The 14,873-nt window shown below is 45.3% G+C and overlaps 1 protein-coding gene across 2 annotated transcripts in view; it reads left to right on the plus strand.

Moving 5' to 3' along the window:
• The window catches only part of EXOC6B (exocyst complex component 6B), a 211,570-nt gene that overhangs the window by 139,175 nt on the left and 57,522 nt on the right, over positions 1–14,873 (plus strand). The window lies entirely within an intron of this gene.

The following is a 14,873-nucleotide window of genomic DNA, read 5'->3' on the forward strand; positions in this document are numbered from 1 at the left end:
ATGCACATGGGTGCTCGGAACGGCCGAGCGTTATGTCTCCAATTCCCTTGTACGTACAGTCATGGCCAAAAGTATTGACACCCCTGCAATTCTGTCAGATAATACTCAGTTTCTTCCTGAAAATGATTGCAAACACAAATTCTTTGTTTCATTTAATTTGTCTTAAATGAAAAAACACAAAAAGAATTGTCCTAAAGCCAAATTGGATATAATTCCACACCAAACATAAAAAAGGGGGTGGACAAAAGTATTAGCACTGTTCGAAAAATCATGTGCTGCTTCTCTAATTTGTGTAATTAACAGCACCTGTAACTTACCTGTGGTACCTAACAGGTGTTGGCAATAACTAAATCACACTTGCAGCCAGTTGACGTGGATTAAAGTTGACTCAACCACTGTCCTGTGTCCTTGTGTGTACCACATTGAGCATGGAGAAAAGAAAGAAGACCAAAGAACTGTCTGAGGACTTGAGAAACCAAATTGTGAGGAAGCTTGAGCAATCTCAAGGCTACAAGTCCATCTCCAAAGACCTGAATGTTCCTGTGTCTACCGTGCACAGTGTCATCAAGAAGTGTAAAGCCCATGGCACTGTGGGCTAACCTCCCAAGATGTGGACGGAAAAGAAAAATTGACAAGAGATTTCAACGCAAGATTGTGCGGATGTTGGATAAAGAACCTCGACTAACATCCAAACAAGTTCAAGCTGCCCTGCAGTCCGACGGTACAACAGTGTCAACCCGTACTATCCGTCGGCGGCTGAATGAAAAGGGACTGTATGGTAGGAGACCCAGGAAGACCCCACTTCTTACCCTGAGACATAAAAAAGCCAGGCTGGAGTTTGCCAAAACCTACCTGAAAAAACCTAAAACGTTTTGGAAGAATGTTCTCTGGTCAGATGAGACAAAAGTAGAGCTTTTTGGGCAAAGGCATCAACATAGAGTTTATAGGAGAAAAAAAGAGGCATTCAAAGAAAAGAACACGGTCCCTACAGTCAAACATGGCGGAGGTTCCCTGATGTTTTGGGTTTGCTTTGCTGCCTCTGGCACTGGACTGCTTGACCGTGTGCATGGCTTATGAAGTCTGAAGACTACCAACAAATTTTGCAGCGTAATGTAGGGCCCAGTGTGAGAAAGCTGGGTCTCCCTCAGAGGTCATGGGTCTTCCAGCAGGACAATGACCCAAAACACACTTCAAAAAGCACTAGAAAATGGTTTGAGAGAAAGCAATGGAGACTTCTAAGGTGGCCAGCAATGAGTCCAGACCTGAATCCCATAGAACACCTGTGGAGAGATCTAAAAATGGCAGTTTGGAGAAGGCACCCTTCAAATATCAGGGACCTGGAGCAGTTTGCCAAAGAAGAATGGTCTAAAATTCCAGCAGAGCATTGTAAGAAACTCATTGATGGTTACCGGAAGCGGTTGGTCGCAGTTATTTTGGCTAAAGGTTGTGCAACCAAGTATTAGGCTGAGGGTGCCAATACTTTTGTCTGGCCCATTTTTAGAGTTTTGTGTGAAATGATCAATGTTTTGCTTTTTGCTTCATTCCCTTTTGTGTTTTTTCATTTAAGACAAATTAAATGAAGATAATAATACCAAAGAATTTGTGTTTGCAATCATTTTCAGGAAGAAACTGAGTATTATCTGACAGAATTGCAGGGGTGTCAATACTTTTGGCCATGACTGTATGCACACTCGGTTTGCCTGTAAACTGTCTCCCAACTCTCATACATTTCTCACTCAGTTTGGCTGATCGCGCCCTCCTGTTCCCTCACACACGGGCACTAAGTTTGGCTGACTATCTCTCCTGACTCCCCCACACACATGGACGCTCAGTTTGGCTGACTATTAGTGATGAGCGAGTGTACTCGTTGCACAGGTTTTCCCGAGCACGCTATGGTGACCTCCGAGTATTTATGACTGCTCGGAGATTTAGTTTTCATTGCGGCAGCTGAATGATTTACAGCTACTAGCCAGGCTGAGTACATGTGGGGGTTGCCTGGTTGCTAGGGAATCCCCACATGTAATTAAGCAGGCTAGTAGCTGTAAATCATTCAGCTGCCGCGATGAAAACTAAATCTCCGAGCAGTCATAAATACTCGGAGGTCACCCGAGTGTGGTCGGGAAAACCCGAGCAACGAGTACACTCGCTCATCACTACTGACTATCTCTCCTGTCTCCCTCACACACATGGGCGCTCAGTTTGGCTGACTATCTCTCCTGACTCCCTCACACACGGGCTCCTAGTTTGGCTGATCGCGCCCTCCTGTTCCCTCACCAACATGGGCGGTCAATTTGGCTGATCGCGCCCTCCTGTTCCCTCACACACATGGGTGGTCAATTTGGCTGACCATCTCTCCTGTTTCCTCACACACATGGGCGCTCAGTTTAACTCTCTCTCCTAACTCCCTCACACACATGGGCGGTCAATTTAGCTGATCGCGCCCTCCTGTTCCCTCACACACATGGGCGGTCAATTTGGCTGATCGCGCCCTCTTGTTCCCTCACACACATGGGTGCTCAGTTTGGCTGACCATCTCTCCTGACTCCCTCACACAGGGGCACTTAGTTTGGCTGATCACGCCCTCCTGTTCCCTCACACACATGGGCGGTCAATTTGGCTGACCATCTCTCCTGTTCCCTCACACACAGGGGTGCTCAGTTTAACTCTCTCTCCTAACTCCCTCACACACGGGCACTGCCTCACTCCCTCACATACATGGGCGCTCAGTTTGGCTGACTATCTCTCCTGACTCCCTCACACACATTGGTTGCTCAGTTTGGCTGACCATCTCTCCTGACTCCCTCACACATGGGCGCATAGTTTAGCTTACCATCTTTCCTGTTCCCTCACACACATGGGCACTCAATTCGGCTGACCATCTCTCCTGACTCTGTCACACACATGGGGGTGCTCAGTTTTGCTGACTATCTTTCCTGACTCCCTCATACACATGGACACTCAGTTTGGCTGACTATCCTAACTCCCTCACACACTGGTACTCAGTTTTGCTGACTCTCTCTCCTAAGTCCCTCACACACATGGGCGCTCAGTTTGACTCTCTCTCCTATCTACCTCACACAGGGCACTCAGTTTGGCTGATGATCTCTCCTGTTCCCTCACACACATGGGTGATTAGTTTGGCTGACTAACTCTCTTGACTCCCTCACACACAAATGGGTGCTCGGTTTTGCTGACTATCTTTCCTGACTCCCTCACACATATTGGTTCTCAGTTTTGCTGACTATCTTTCCTGACTCCCTCACACACGGGCGCTCAGTTTGGCTGACTTTCTCTCCTGACTCACACACATGGGTGCTCAGTTTGGCTGACTATCTCTTCTAATTTCATTATAGCTGTGGGCACTTTGTTTTGCCAAACTTTCATGCGTTTTAAACATATTGAGTAACGTAAACTGCTGACAAGACTCATCTTTGTGGCACCTTATCTCATGGAAGAATTAAAGGTTTGGTTGAAATTCAATGTGCGTGATCCGCTTCTTATCCATTATCTTTTGGGGGAGAGTTCAGAGGTCTCCCTACATATAGGTCAGCTGGATCTGTTGAAATTTTTTGTACATTTCTAATTAGCTAATTCCCTCCAATCCTAAGTCCCTCAACGACAATCTTTTTCTCCAAAGGGATGGAAACACCTGTACAGGCTATGAACTGGTACTAGCAATTCTCTCCTGCTTTGTTAGTTTGTGGGACCTCTGGTCACTTAGGACATCTGGTATCCACGCTCGTCTCCATGTTCTCCAGTATTCTTCAGGTTCCATAGACTAAAGTTGTGACATGCTCTGGTCCTCACTGTATCACCACCACTTCTCAGACTTCCTTATGATCCTACATCGGCTCCTTCTGTCATCTGGAGGACTTCCGAGGTATCTCACGAGCATCCACACCATGGAAGTAGTAGATCTAACTACATATATCAATATTCCTAAACAGCTGATCTCTAACTCAACTGTACTTAATCCCCAGCTGATTCCATCCATGAAATCCTTAGAGATCGAATTCACACAGGTTAGGCTTCTACTGTAGACTTGGAGAATTGTCCCAATTTTTGTGTGTAAAGAACACAGGGTAGTTCATGAGGAATGTTCCCATGACAGAAGGTCTTCACACTGGTAGATTTGGTCAACACAGTTTCCCAGTCGTGAATTTTGGTGAACAAAGGTTTCCTCTGATTCAAGTGTGGTAGATAAGGTTGAAATCTGGTAAAACTCTTGGTTTCTGACTTTTCTCGTTTCGTCCTGGAATGATTACTTAGACTCTGATCTCAAGGTTAACATTAGAAATACCACATGGGACTAAAGGTGGTCATACCCTTTAGAAAACAAGTATTTGGCCCACAAGTATTCTTCCTGACTTCCATTACATTTGGACATTGGGCTCAAGAGTAGAGAATAAACTTTCATTTGACACTTCATGACGTATCGATAAAAGATTGGTCCAATATGCCAGATCGAACTTTGCTCCAACATCTGCTGTCTTTGTTGGAACCACCCCCTTGTACATGATGTGATATGATTGACCAATCCCAGCTTAGTCTTGGGCTTTGGTCGCGCTTATCTAATGTACATGACCACCTTACGACTAAGAAAGGACATTGAGGATGAGTGTATCCATTGCTAAGGAGCCAATGCCAAGAAAGGTATTTATTCAAGTGACTCTCAAACACAAGACCCAAAGGATGGCAAAGGATTAGGTTAAAAAATAAAAGCAAACGTTGTATACAAAAAGTACGAGGCCGAATCGGGTCATTTATTTTCAGAATCTTCCGTCATGCCATACTGAAGTGCCTAAGAGGTTGCAACTTAACCCCAAGGTGGCACTGTGTATCATTGCACCACGTGCTTCTGACCTACTGTGGCCGGTGATTAAGACACCTACTGAGCTTATTAGATACCAGAGTCCTGTTCCAGGACATTCCAGGAATACTGGCATTCAATGTTTACCTGAGAAAGATCAACTTTCGGCAGCCATTTTTTTAAATTGGGTGTGGTGTGTTTGGTGGTCTACCTCTTAAGCATCAGTTTGGAAGTTTTGGTTCTGCTTCAATATATAGGTGCTTCTCCCAAAATTAGAATACCATCAAAAAGTTAATTTTTTTTCAGTTCTTCAATACAAAAAAATGAAACTCGTTATTTGTTAATGTTGATGATTATGGCTTACAGCCAATGAAAACCCAAAAGTCATTATCTCAGTAAATTAGAATAATAAAAAAAAACAGCAAAGGCTTCCTAAGCTTTTATAAAGGTTCCTTAGTTTGCTTGAATAGGCTCCACAATCATGGGGAAGACTGCTGACTTGACAGATGTCCAGAAGGCAGTCATTGACACACTCCCTCCACAAGGACGGTAATCCACAAAAGGTCATTGCTAAAGAAGCCGGCTGTTCACAGAGCGCTGTATCTAAGGATATGAATGGAAAGTTAAGTGGAAAGACATTGTGGTAGAAAAAGGTGCACAAGCATCTGGGATAACCGGGGCCTTGAAAGGATTGTTAAGAATAAGGCCGTTTGAACATTTGGGGAAGACTCACAAGGAGTGGACTGCTGTGCTATGATCCGGTGACCTTGGAGCCGCATGAGAGACTTTCTCAGGAGTAGGTGGTACCTGTACTGACCGCAAACCCTAAACTAACACCGCAACTAGAAGTAGCCGTGGGATGTACCTAACACGTCCTAGACACCTCGACACAGCCGGAGGACTAAATACCCCTATAGATGGAAATGGGAATTCTATCTTGCCTCAGAGCAGAACCCCAAAGGATAGGCAGCCCCCCACAAATATTGACTGTGAGTATAAGAGGAAAAACACACGCAGGCAGAAAAACAGGATTTAGCAAAAGAGGCACTTCTAGCTAAATGGAAAAGGATAGGACAGAATTCTAAGCGGTCAGTAATAAAATCCTAAAAATATCCACAGCAGATAATACAAATATTCTACATCTAACTAAAGACATAGAAAGTATATCTGCATCTCCTGAGAATCCAGCATGACTGAAAAATCCAAACCAAGTCTAAGCTGGACAAAAACACAATGAATTGCACTGAATTGCAAAGCACACTGCATGTGTGCACAGAGACAAAAAACCAGACACTTATCTTAGCTGAATTGGCAGCAGGGCATGAGGAGCCAGAGAGAGATGCAATCCCTCCAAGAACAATGGACAACTGGCAAGGACTCATGGATCCTGCACACCTAAATACCTAATAGAGCTGCAATCAGCAGAAACACCTGCCCTGGATTACAACCCCAAGACAACTGCACTACCACCAACAACCACCGGAGGGAGCCCAAGAGCAGAATTCACAACAGTACCCCCCCCCTTTAAGAGGGGTCACCAAACCCTCACCAGAGCCCCCAGGCCGATCAGGACGAGCCAGATGAAAGGCACGGACCAAATCAGCAGCATGGACATCAGAGGCAAAAACCCAAGAATTATCCTCCTGGCCATAACCCTTCCATTTGACAAGGTACTGAAGCCTCCGCCTCGAAAAGCGAGAATCCAAAATCTTCTCAACCACATACTCCAACTCCCCATCAACCAACACAGGAGCAGGAGGATCAACCGAGGGAACAACGGGCACCACATATTTCCGCAATAAAGATCTATGGAAAACATTATGGATGGCAAAAGAAGCCGGAAGGGCCAAACGAAAAGACACCGGATTGATAATCTCAGAAATCCTATAAGGACCAATAAACCGAGGCTTAAACTTAGGGGAAGAAACCTTCGTAGGAACATGACGGGAAGACAACCAGAACAAATCCCCAACCCGAAGCCAGGAATCAACACACCGACGACGGTTAGCAAAACGCTGAGCCTCCTCCTGAGACAACACCAAATTGTCCACCACATGAGCCCAAATCTGCTGCAACCTGTCAACCACAGAATCCACACCAGGACAATCAGAAGGTTCAACTTGCCCCGAAGAAAAACGAGGATGAAAACCAAAATTACAAAAGAAGGGCGAAACCAAGGTAGCCGAACTAGCCCGATTATTAAGGGCAAACTCGGCCAATGGCAAGAAAGCCACCCAATCATCCTGATCAGCAGACACAAAGCATCTCAAATAAGTTTCCAAAGTCTGATTAGTTCGCTCGGTCTGGCCATTTGACTGAGGATGAAATGTGGAAGAAAAAGACAAATCAATGCCCAGCCTAGCACAAAAGGCCCGCCAAAACCTAGAAACAAACTGGGAACCTCTGTCGGACACAATATTCTCCGGAATACCGTGCAAACGAACCACATGCTGAAAAAACAACGGAACCAAATCAGAAGAGGAAGGCAATTTAGGCAAAGGCACCAAATGAACCATCTTAGAAAACCGGTCACAAACCACCCAGATAACCGACATCCTCTGGGAAACCGGAAGATCTGAAATAAAATCCATAGAAATATGCATCCAGGGCCTCTCAGGGACCGGCAAAGGCAAAAGCAACCCACTAGCACGGGAACAACAAGGCTTGGCCCGTGCACAAGTCCCACAGGACTGCACAAAAGAACGCACATCACGTGACAACGAAGGCCACCAAAAGGACCTACCAACCAAATCTCTGGTACCAAAAATACCAGGATGACCAGCCAACACAGAACAGTGAACCTCAGAAATCACTCTACTAGTCCATCTGTCAGGAACAAACAATTTCCCCACAGGACAGCGGTCAGGTCTATCGGCCTGAAATTCCTGAAGAACCCGCCGTAAATCAGGGGAAATGGCAGAAAGGACCACCCCTTCTTTCAGAATGCCGACCGGTTCAAGGACCTCAGGAGAATCAGGCGAAAAACTCCTAGAAAGGGCATCAGCCTTAATATTCTTAGAACCCGGAAGATACGAAACCACAAAATCAAAACGGGAAAAAAACAAGGACCATCGAGCCTGTCTAGGACTCAGCCGTTTGGCAGACTCGAGGTAAAATCAAATTCTTATGATCGGTCAGGACCACAATACGGTGCTTAGCTCCCTCAAGCCAATGTCGCCACTCCTCAAACGCCCACTTCATAGCCAACAACTCCCGATTGCCGACATCATAATTGCTTCAGCAGGCGAAAACTTGCGGGAGAAGAAGGCACACGGTTTCATCAAAGAACCAACAGAATCCCTCTGAGACATAACGGCCCCTGCTCCAATCTCAGAAGCCTCAATCTCAATCTGAAACGGAAGAGAAACATCTGGTTGGCGCAACACCGGAGCAGAAGTAAATCGGCGTTTAAGCTCCTGAAAGGCAGAGACAGCCGCAGAGGACCAATTCGCCACATCAGCATCTTTTTTCGTCAAATCAGTCAAGGGTTTAACCACGCTGGAGAAGTTAGCAATGAAACGGCGATAAAAATTTGCAAAACCCAAAAATTTCTGAAGGCTCTTCACGGATGTGGGTTGAATCCAATCATGAATGGCCTGAACCTTAACCGGATCCATCTCTATAGATGAGGGAGAAAAAATGAAGCCCAAGAAAGAAACCTTCTGCACCCCAAAGAGACACTTAGACCCCTTCACAAACAAAGCATTATCACGAAGGATCTGAAATACCATCCTGACCTGTTTCACATGAGACTCCCAATCATCGGAAAAAATTAAGATGTCATCCAAATATACAATCATGAATTTATCAAGTTAATTCCGGAAGATATCATGCATGAAGGACTGAAAAACAGATGTAGCATTAGAGAGCCCGAATGGCATCACAAGGTATTCAAAATGGCCTTCGGGCGTATTAAACGCAGTTTTCCATTCATCACCCTGTTTAATACGAACAAGATTATATGCCCCCCGAAGGTCAATTTTAGTAAACAAACTAGCCCCCTTAATCCTGGCAAACAAATCGGAAAGCAAAGGTAAAGGGTATTGAAACTTGACCGTGATCTTATTCAAGAGGCGATAATCAATACAGGGTCTCAAGGAGCCATCCTTCTTAGCAACAAAAAAAATCCCGCTCCCAACGGTGAAGAAGATGGCCAAATATGCCCTTTCTCCAAAGACTCCTTAACATAATTCCGCATGGCGGTATGTTCCGGCACAGACAGGTTGAAAAGTCGGCCCTTAGGAAACTTACAGCCTGGAATCAAGTCAATAGCACAATCACAGTCCCTATGCGGTGGAAGGGAACTGGACTTGGGCTCATCGAATACATCCTGAAAATCAGACAAAAACTCTGGAACTTCAGAAGAGGAGATTGACATCACAGGAACGTCATTATGAACCCCCTGACAACCCCAACTAGTCACTGACATAGACTTCCAATCCAACACAGGATTATGTATCTGCAACCATGGAAAACCCAGCACAATAGCATCATGCAAATTATGCAACACCAGAAAACGACAATCTTCCTGATGGGCTGGCGCCATGCACATGGTCACCTGTGTCCAAAACTGGGGTTTATTTTTAGCCAAAGGTGTAGCATCAATGCCCCTTAAAGGAATAGGGTTCTGCAAAGACTGCAAGGGGAAACCACAACGCCTGGCAAATTCAAAGTCCATTAAGTTCAAAGAGGCGCCTGAATCCACAAACGCCATGATAGAAAATGACGACAATGAGCAGATCAAGGTCACAGATAATAGAAATTTAGGTTGTACAGTTCCGATGGTAACTGAACTAGCGATTCTCTTTGTACGCTTTGGGCAGACTGAAATGACATGAGAAGCATCGCCACAATAAAAACACAACCTATTCTGACGTCTGAATCCTTGTTGTTCCGTTCTAGACAGAATCCTATCACACTCCATAGGCTCAGGCATCTGCTCTGAGGACAACGCCACAGCGCGCACAGTTCTGCGCTCCCGCAAGCACCGATCAATCTGAATGGCCAGAGACATAGAATCACTCAGACCAACAGGCGTGGGAAACCCCACCATAACATCTTTAACAGATTCAGAAAGACCCTTTCTGAAAATTGCCGCCAAAGCATCCTCATTCCATTTAGTCAGCACAGACCATTTTCTAAATTTCTGACAATACAATTCTGCCACTTCTTGACCCTGATACAGGGCCAACAAGGTCTTCTCCGCTTGATCCACAGAATTTGGTTCATCATATAATAATCCTAGAACCTGAAAAAAGGCATCTACATTAAGCAAGGCCGGATTCCCAGATTCCAGGGAAAATGCCCAATCCTGAGGGTCGCCACGCAGCAGGGAGATGACAATTTTAACCTGCTGAATGGGATCACCAGAGGAACGAGGCTTCAGAGCAAAAAACGGTTTACAATTGTTTTTAAAACTCTAAAATTTCGACCTGTCCCCAAAAAACAAATCAGGAGTAGGAATCCTAGGCTCTAAAAGCGGAGTCTGAACAATATAATCAGAAATACCCTGTACCCTAGCAGCAAGCTGGTCTATACGAGAAACTAATCCCTGAACATCCATGCTAGCACAAGACTCCTCAGTCACCCAGAGGAAAAGAGGGAAAAAAAGACAAAGCAGGCTACAGAAAAAAAATGGCTTTCTTCCCTTCTTCTGAGATGCATTTAACTTATTGTGGGCCAGTTGTACTGTTATGATCCGGTGACCTTGGAGCCGCATGAGAGACTTTCTCAGGAGTAGGTGGTACCTGTACTGACTGCAAACCCTAAACTAACACCGCAACTAGAAGTGGCCGTGGGATGTACCTAACACGTCCTAGACACCTCGACACAGCCGGAGGACTAAATACCCCTATAGATGGAAATGGGAATTCTATCTTGCCTCAGAGCAGAACCCCAAAGGATAGGCAGCCCCCCACAAATATTGACTGTGAGTATAAGAGGAAAAACACACACAGGCAGAAAAACAGGATTTAGCAAAAGAGGCACTTCTAGCTAAATAGAAAAGGATAGGACAGAATTCTAAGCGGTCAGTATTAAAATCCTAAAAATATCCACAGCAGATAATACAAATATTCTACATCTAACTAAAGACATAGAAAGTATATCTGCATCTCCTGAGAATCCAGCATGACTGAAAAATCCAAACCAAGTCTAAGCTGGACAAAAACACAATGAATTGCACTGAATTGCAAAGCACACTGCATGTGTGCACAGAGACAAAAAACCAGACACTTATCTTAGCTGAATTGGCAGCAGGGCATGAGGAGCCAGAGAGAGATGCAATCCCTCCGTGAACAATGGACAACTGGCAAGGACTCATGGATCCTGCACACCTAAATACCTAATAGAGCTGCAATCAGCAGAAACACCTGCCCTGGATTACAACCCCAAGACAACTGCACTACCTCCAACAACCACCGGAGGGAGCCCAAGAGCAGAATTCACAACACTGCTGCTAGTCATTGCTTCAAGAGCCACCTCGCACAGACGTCTCCAGGACATGGGCTACAAGTGTCACATTCCTTGTGTCAGCCACTCATGACCAATAGACATTGCCAGAAGCGTCTTACCTGGGCCAAGCAGAGAAAGAACTGGACTGTTGTCAGTGGTCCAAGGTGTTGTTTTCAGATGAAAGTAAATTTTGCATTTCATTTGGAAATCAAGGTCCCAGAGTCTGGAGGAAGAGTGGAGGCCACAATCCAAGCTGCTGGAGGTCTGGTGTGAAGTCTCCACAATCAGTGACGGTTTGGGGAGCCATGTCATCTGCTGGTGTAGGTCCACTATGTTTTATCAAGACCAAAGCCAGCGCAGCCGTCTACCCGGATATTTTAGAGCACTTTATGCTTCCCTCTGCTGACAAGCTTATTGGAGATTGAAATTTCATTGTCCAGCAGGACTTGACCCCTGTCCACACTGCCAAAAGTACCAATACCTGGTTTACAAACAACAGTATTACTGTGCTTGATTGGCAGCAAACTCGCCTGACCTTATCCCCATAGAGAATCTATGGGGTATTGTCAAGAAGAAGATGAGACACCAGGCCCAACAATGCAGATACTGAGATAATGACTTTTGGGTTTTCATTGGCTGTAAGCCATAATCATAAACATTAACAGAAATAAACACGTGAAATAGATCACTGTGTGCAATGACTCTATATAATGAGTTTCACTTTTTGTATTGAAGAACTGAAATAAATTAACTTTTTGATGATATAATTTTGTGAGAAGCACTTGTATGTGCCATAATTTGTCACTTTGTGCTACAAGCATTCTACAAGGACGTATTGTTCACCTCCGACGAAGGGTAATCCTTTTACTAACTATGACTGCCAAAGATTTTATAAAGGTGTGGTGTCGAAAACAAGGCTCCTTACCAACAGAAGTGGAGAAAAACGTGTCTACCATGTCATATGTACCCATCAAGATTGTACTGATCGAGTTTACGGATGCTCACCATCAATAACTTTCAGAATAAGGGTAGTCTATGGATTTTCAAAACTTGTTTGAAATAACTGACCTGAATATTTGGATCCTTGTGCCCTAAATTTTGATAATTTTTGTGCTCAATAGTCTTTGTGCCTTCCAGTCTGTGGAGGTCCAAGTTCAATGAGTCTCCACCAATGTGGTTTTCCTACTTACACAGCGCCACCACTCTTTCCACTGAATTCATAGCAGGCTACTAGTACCACGAGAATTGGCTATAACTTCCAATTACCTGTCATCTAACCTACTATGATCTGTCCCCGCATCATTAATTACTGAAGACTGTCCTAGCTACTCACAAACTCCGACCCATCTTGTCGTTAGCTCCTGGGCCAGTTCGTCTTACTGATCATTAAATGACATTACTTAAATTGCTAGATCTCAACCACCTTTAGAATAAAGATCCGTAGAGTTCATGCTTAAGTTCCATGAAATCAAGTCTTAATGTTTCAGAGGACATTTCCGAGAGTTCACAGATTGTACCCGATCTAAAGTTGCTGACTACTGTCTTTATTGACTGCGGTCCTACTTGTGTAGGTAGTGCAATTCTATTTAAGTTCTCCATGGGATCCTACCAGATTCTAATGTTTCTATGATGTCATTAGCAAAGGATGCCTGTGCCACTGCTCTGTGTTTGGAACCTCTACTGTGGGCTTCACCAGTCACAAACCAGGCTCCGCTTTCTTCCCCTGGACCCTGCCGCCTTATGTTTTGCTCCACGTGGGGTTTTGCAAATGGCCCAGCGTGCTCCCATGACATTGTTTACCTAGGCCTACTTAAGGCCTTCTAAGAAACACAACTCTTGGTCTTGTTTGTTTTCCTGTGCACCTCTATCAGCTCCTGGCCTGCATCTGCCTGCGTAGTTTTGGACTTTCCTGTGTCCGGTCTGCCTGTGGCTTCCAGTGCTCCACGATTGCTTTCCTGCTGCTGCATCTGTGTGCCCACCTGTACCTTAAAGGGTCTCTCTCCCCTGGTGCACCTAGCCTTCCCTTATTACCTGAGGAATTCTCCACTACAGGTTTGAAACACATAAAAGTTCAGATTCTGCTTCACTTTCATCCAGTATTTTTGCATTACATGTGCAAGTAGCACCCGCTGTTTCTTCCGTTTCTTGGGTATACAGTCCTCCTAAGAACCTCACAAATAACAATTCAAGGTGCCGTGAAGCTCCGAGCCTTGTGTCGCCTGGTTTTACAGATGTAATCGCTACCAACATGACCACTGTCGGGTCACTTCTTATCCTCGCTCACCGCCATTGCTGTATCATGCTGCAGCTACATCTGTATGTAGAGCCGACTGTCATTTTTTGTGCCAATTTTCTTTTTTAATCATCAGCCATGTTATATGTGAGACAAAAAAATTCCTCCCTTCATTGTCCTCTCCTGCTTTCGAGAGATTGGCTGGTGCTCTACAGTCCTGGATTGTGTCTTTCGGAGCATGTGTTCAGTGACGTGTTGTGTAATGGACCTGACTCTCATCGCCTCGCGCGTTTTCTCTCGTCACTCGCCACTCGGGCACATTACGCAAGGTCACGGAGTTTATCTTTGTCCTCATTTGCCATGCTATCGTAACGGCGATACGACTTTTACATGTTCTGTCCAGAAAACAGCATTGCGATGGTATTTTACTTGAGGGCTCATCCGGGACCAATAGATATAAAGTAACCTGAGCACTGTGTGCCACGGAGAAGATTGTAGCTGCTAAGTGGCCCCTTACATAAACTTCTCCAGACCTGGAAAGCTTTCACTTCTTACTGTACAGACCCTCGGCCTCACTTCATAATGGGTTAACGAGCTGCCTCATCGCAGCGACACCTCCGGGACCTGACAGTCAGATCTGCACCCTGCACATTAATGCAGGGGCCGAGCGCAGGCTCCCAGCGTTCAGAACTGCAAACCTCCCCTTATGTCACTAGTGTGACGTGACGAGAGGAAAGAGCGAGATTAAACAAGCCATCCCCGTCACTTGCTGCTCATTCCAGCATATCATAACCGTAACCAGAAAATATCGTTTAGTATATAATGGGGGGTTGGATGTCACAGTAAAGTGGGAACACTGTACAAGAATGTAGCGATAACTTACACACAGAAATAACTAGTCCGCTCTTATGCACAGGCCATGGCTACTAAATGGTGGCCTGGGACAAGATATCGGCATATATCAGAGATGACCACCGTCTAGGTCAGACCCAGCTTCTGTCCACCACCACCCACCCGACTGTAAGCATCGGTGCTTTACAAGGGTCCTGTTGTCTTAACTCAAGCTTGTTACCCTCTTAAAATACTCTGCGTGCTGCTGAAGCATCTTGCGACCTCTGTTGTATAGCTGTGGAGGCTTAAGTCCGATGTTCGGTGGAGAATCCGGGGGAGGTAGCCCATCCCATAGACCGCAGTCCGTGAAGGTCGGCCTGACCTGTCATCCCTGCTCTATTACGTTATCCCTGGAGATTGGGGCGGCTCCTATAGGCTGATAACACCTCAACTCTAATGGCTTGCAGATTAAAAATTTACGAGCCCTGGCATTGTATTACCTGTAATGGGGGATGGGGCCGATCTCTTGATACCGTGGACCACCAA

This window comes from Ranitomeya variabilis, chromosome 1 (assembly GCF_051348905.1).
Source record: "Ranitomeya variabilis isolate aRanVar5 chromosome 1, aRanVar5.hap1, whole genome shotgun sequence".
Classification (NCBI taxonomy): Eukaryota; Metazoa; Chordata; class Amphibia; order Anura; family Dendrobatidae; genus Ranitomeya; species Ranitomeya variabilis.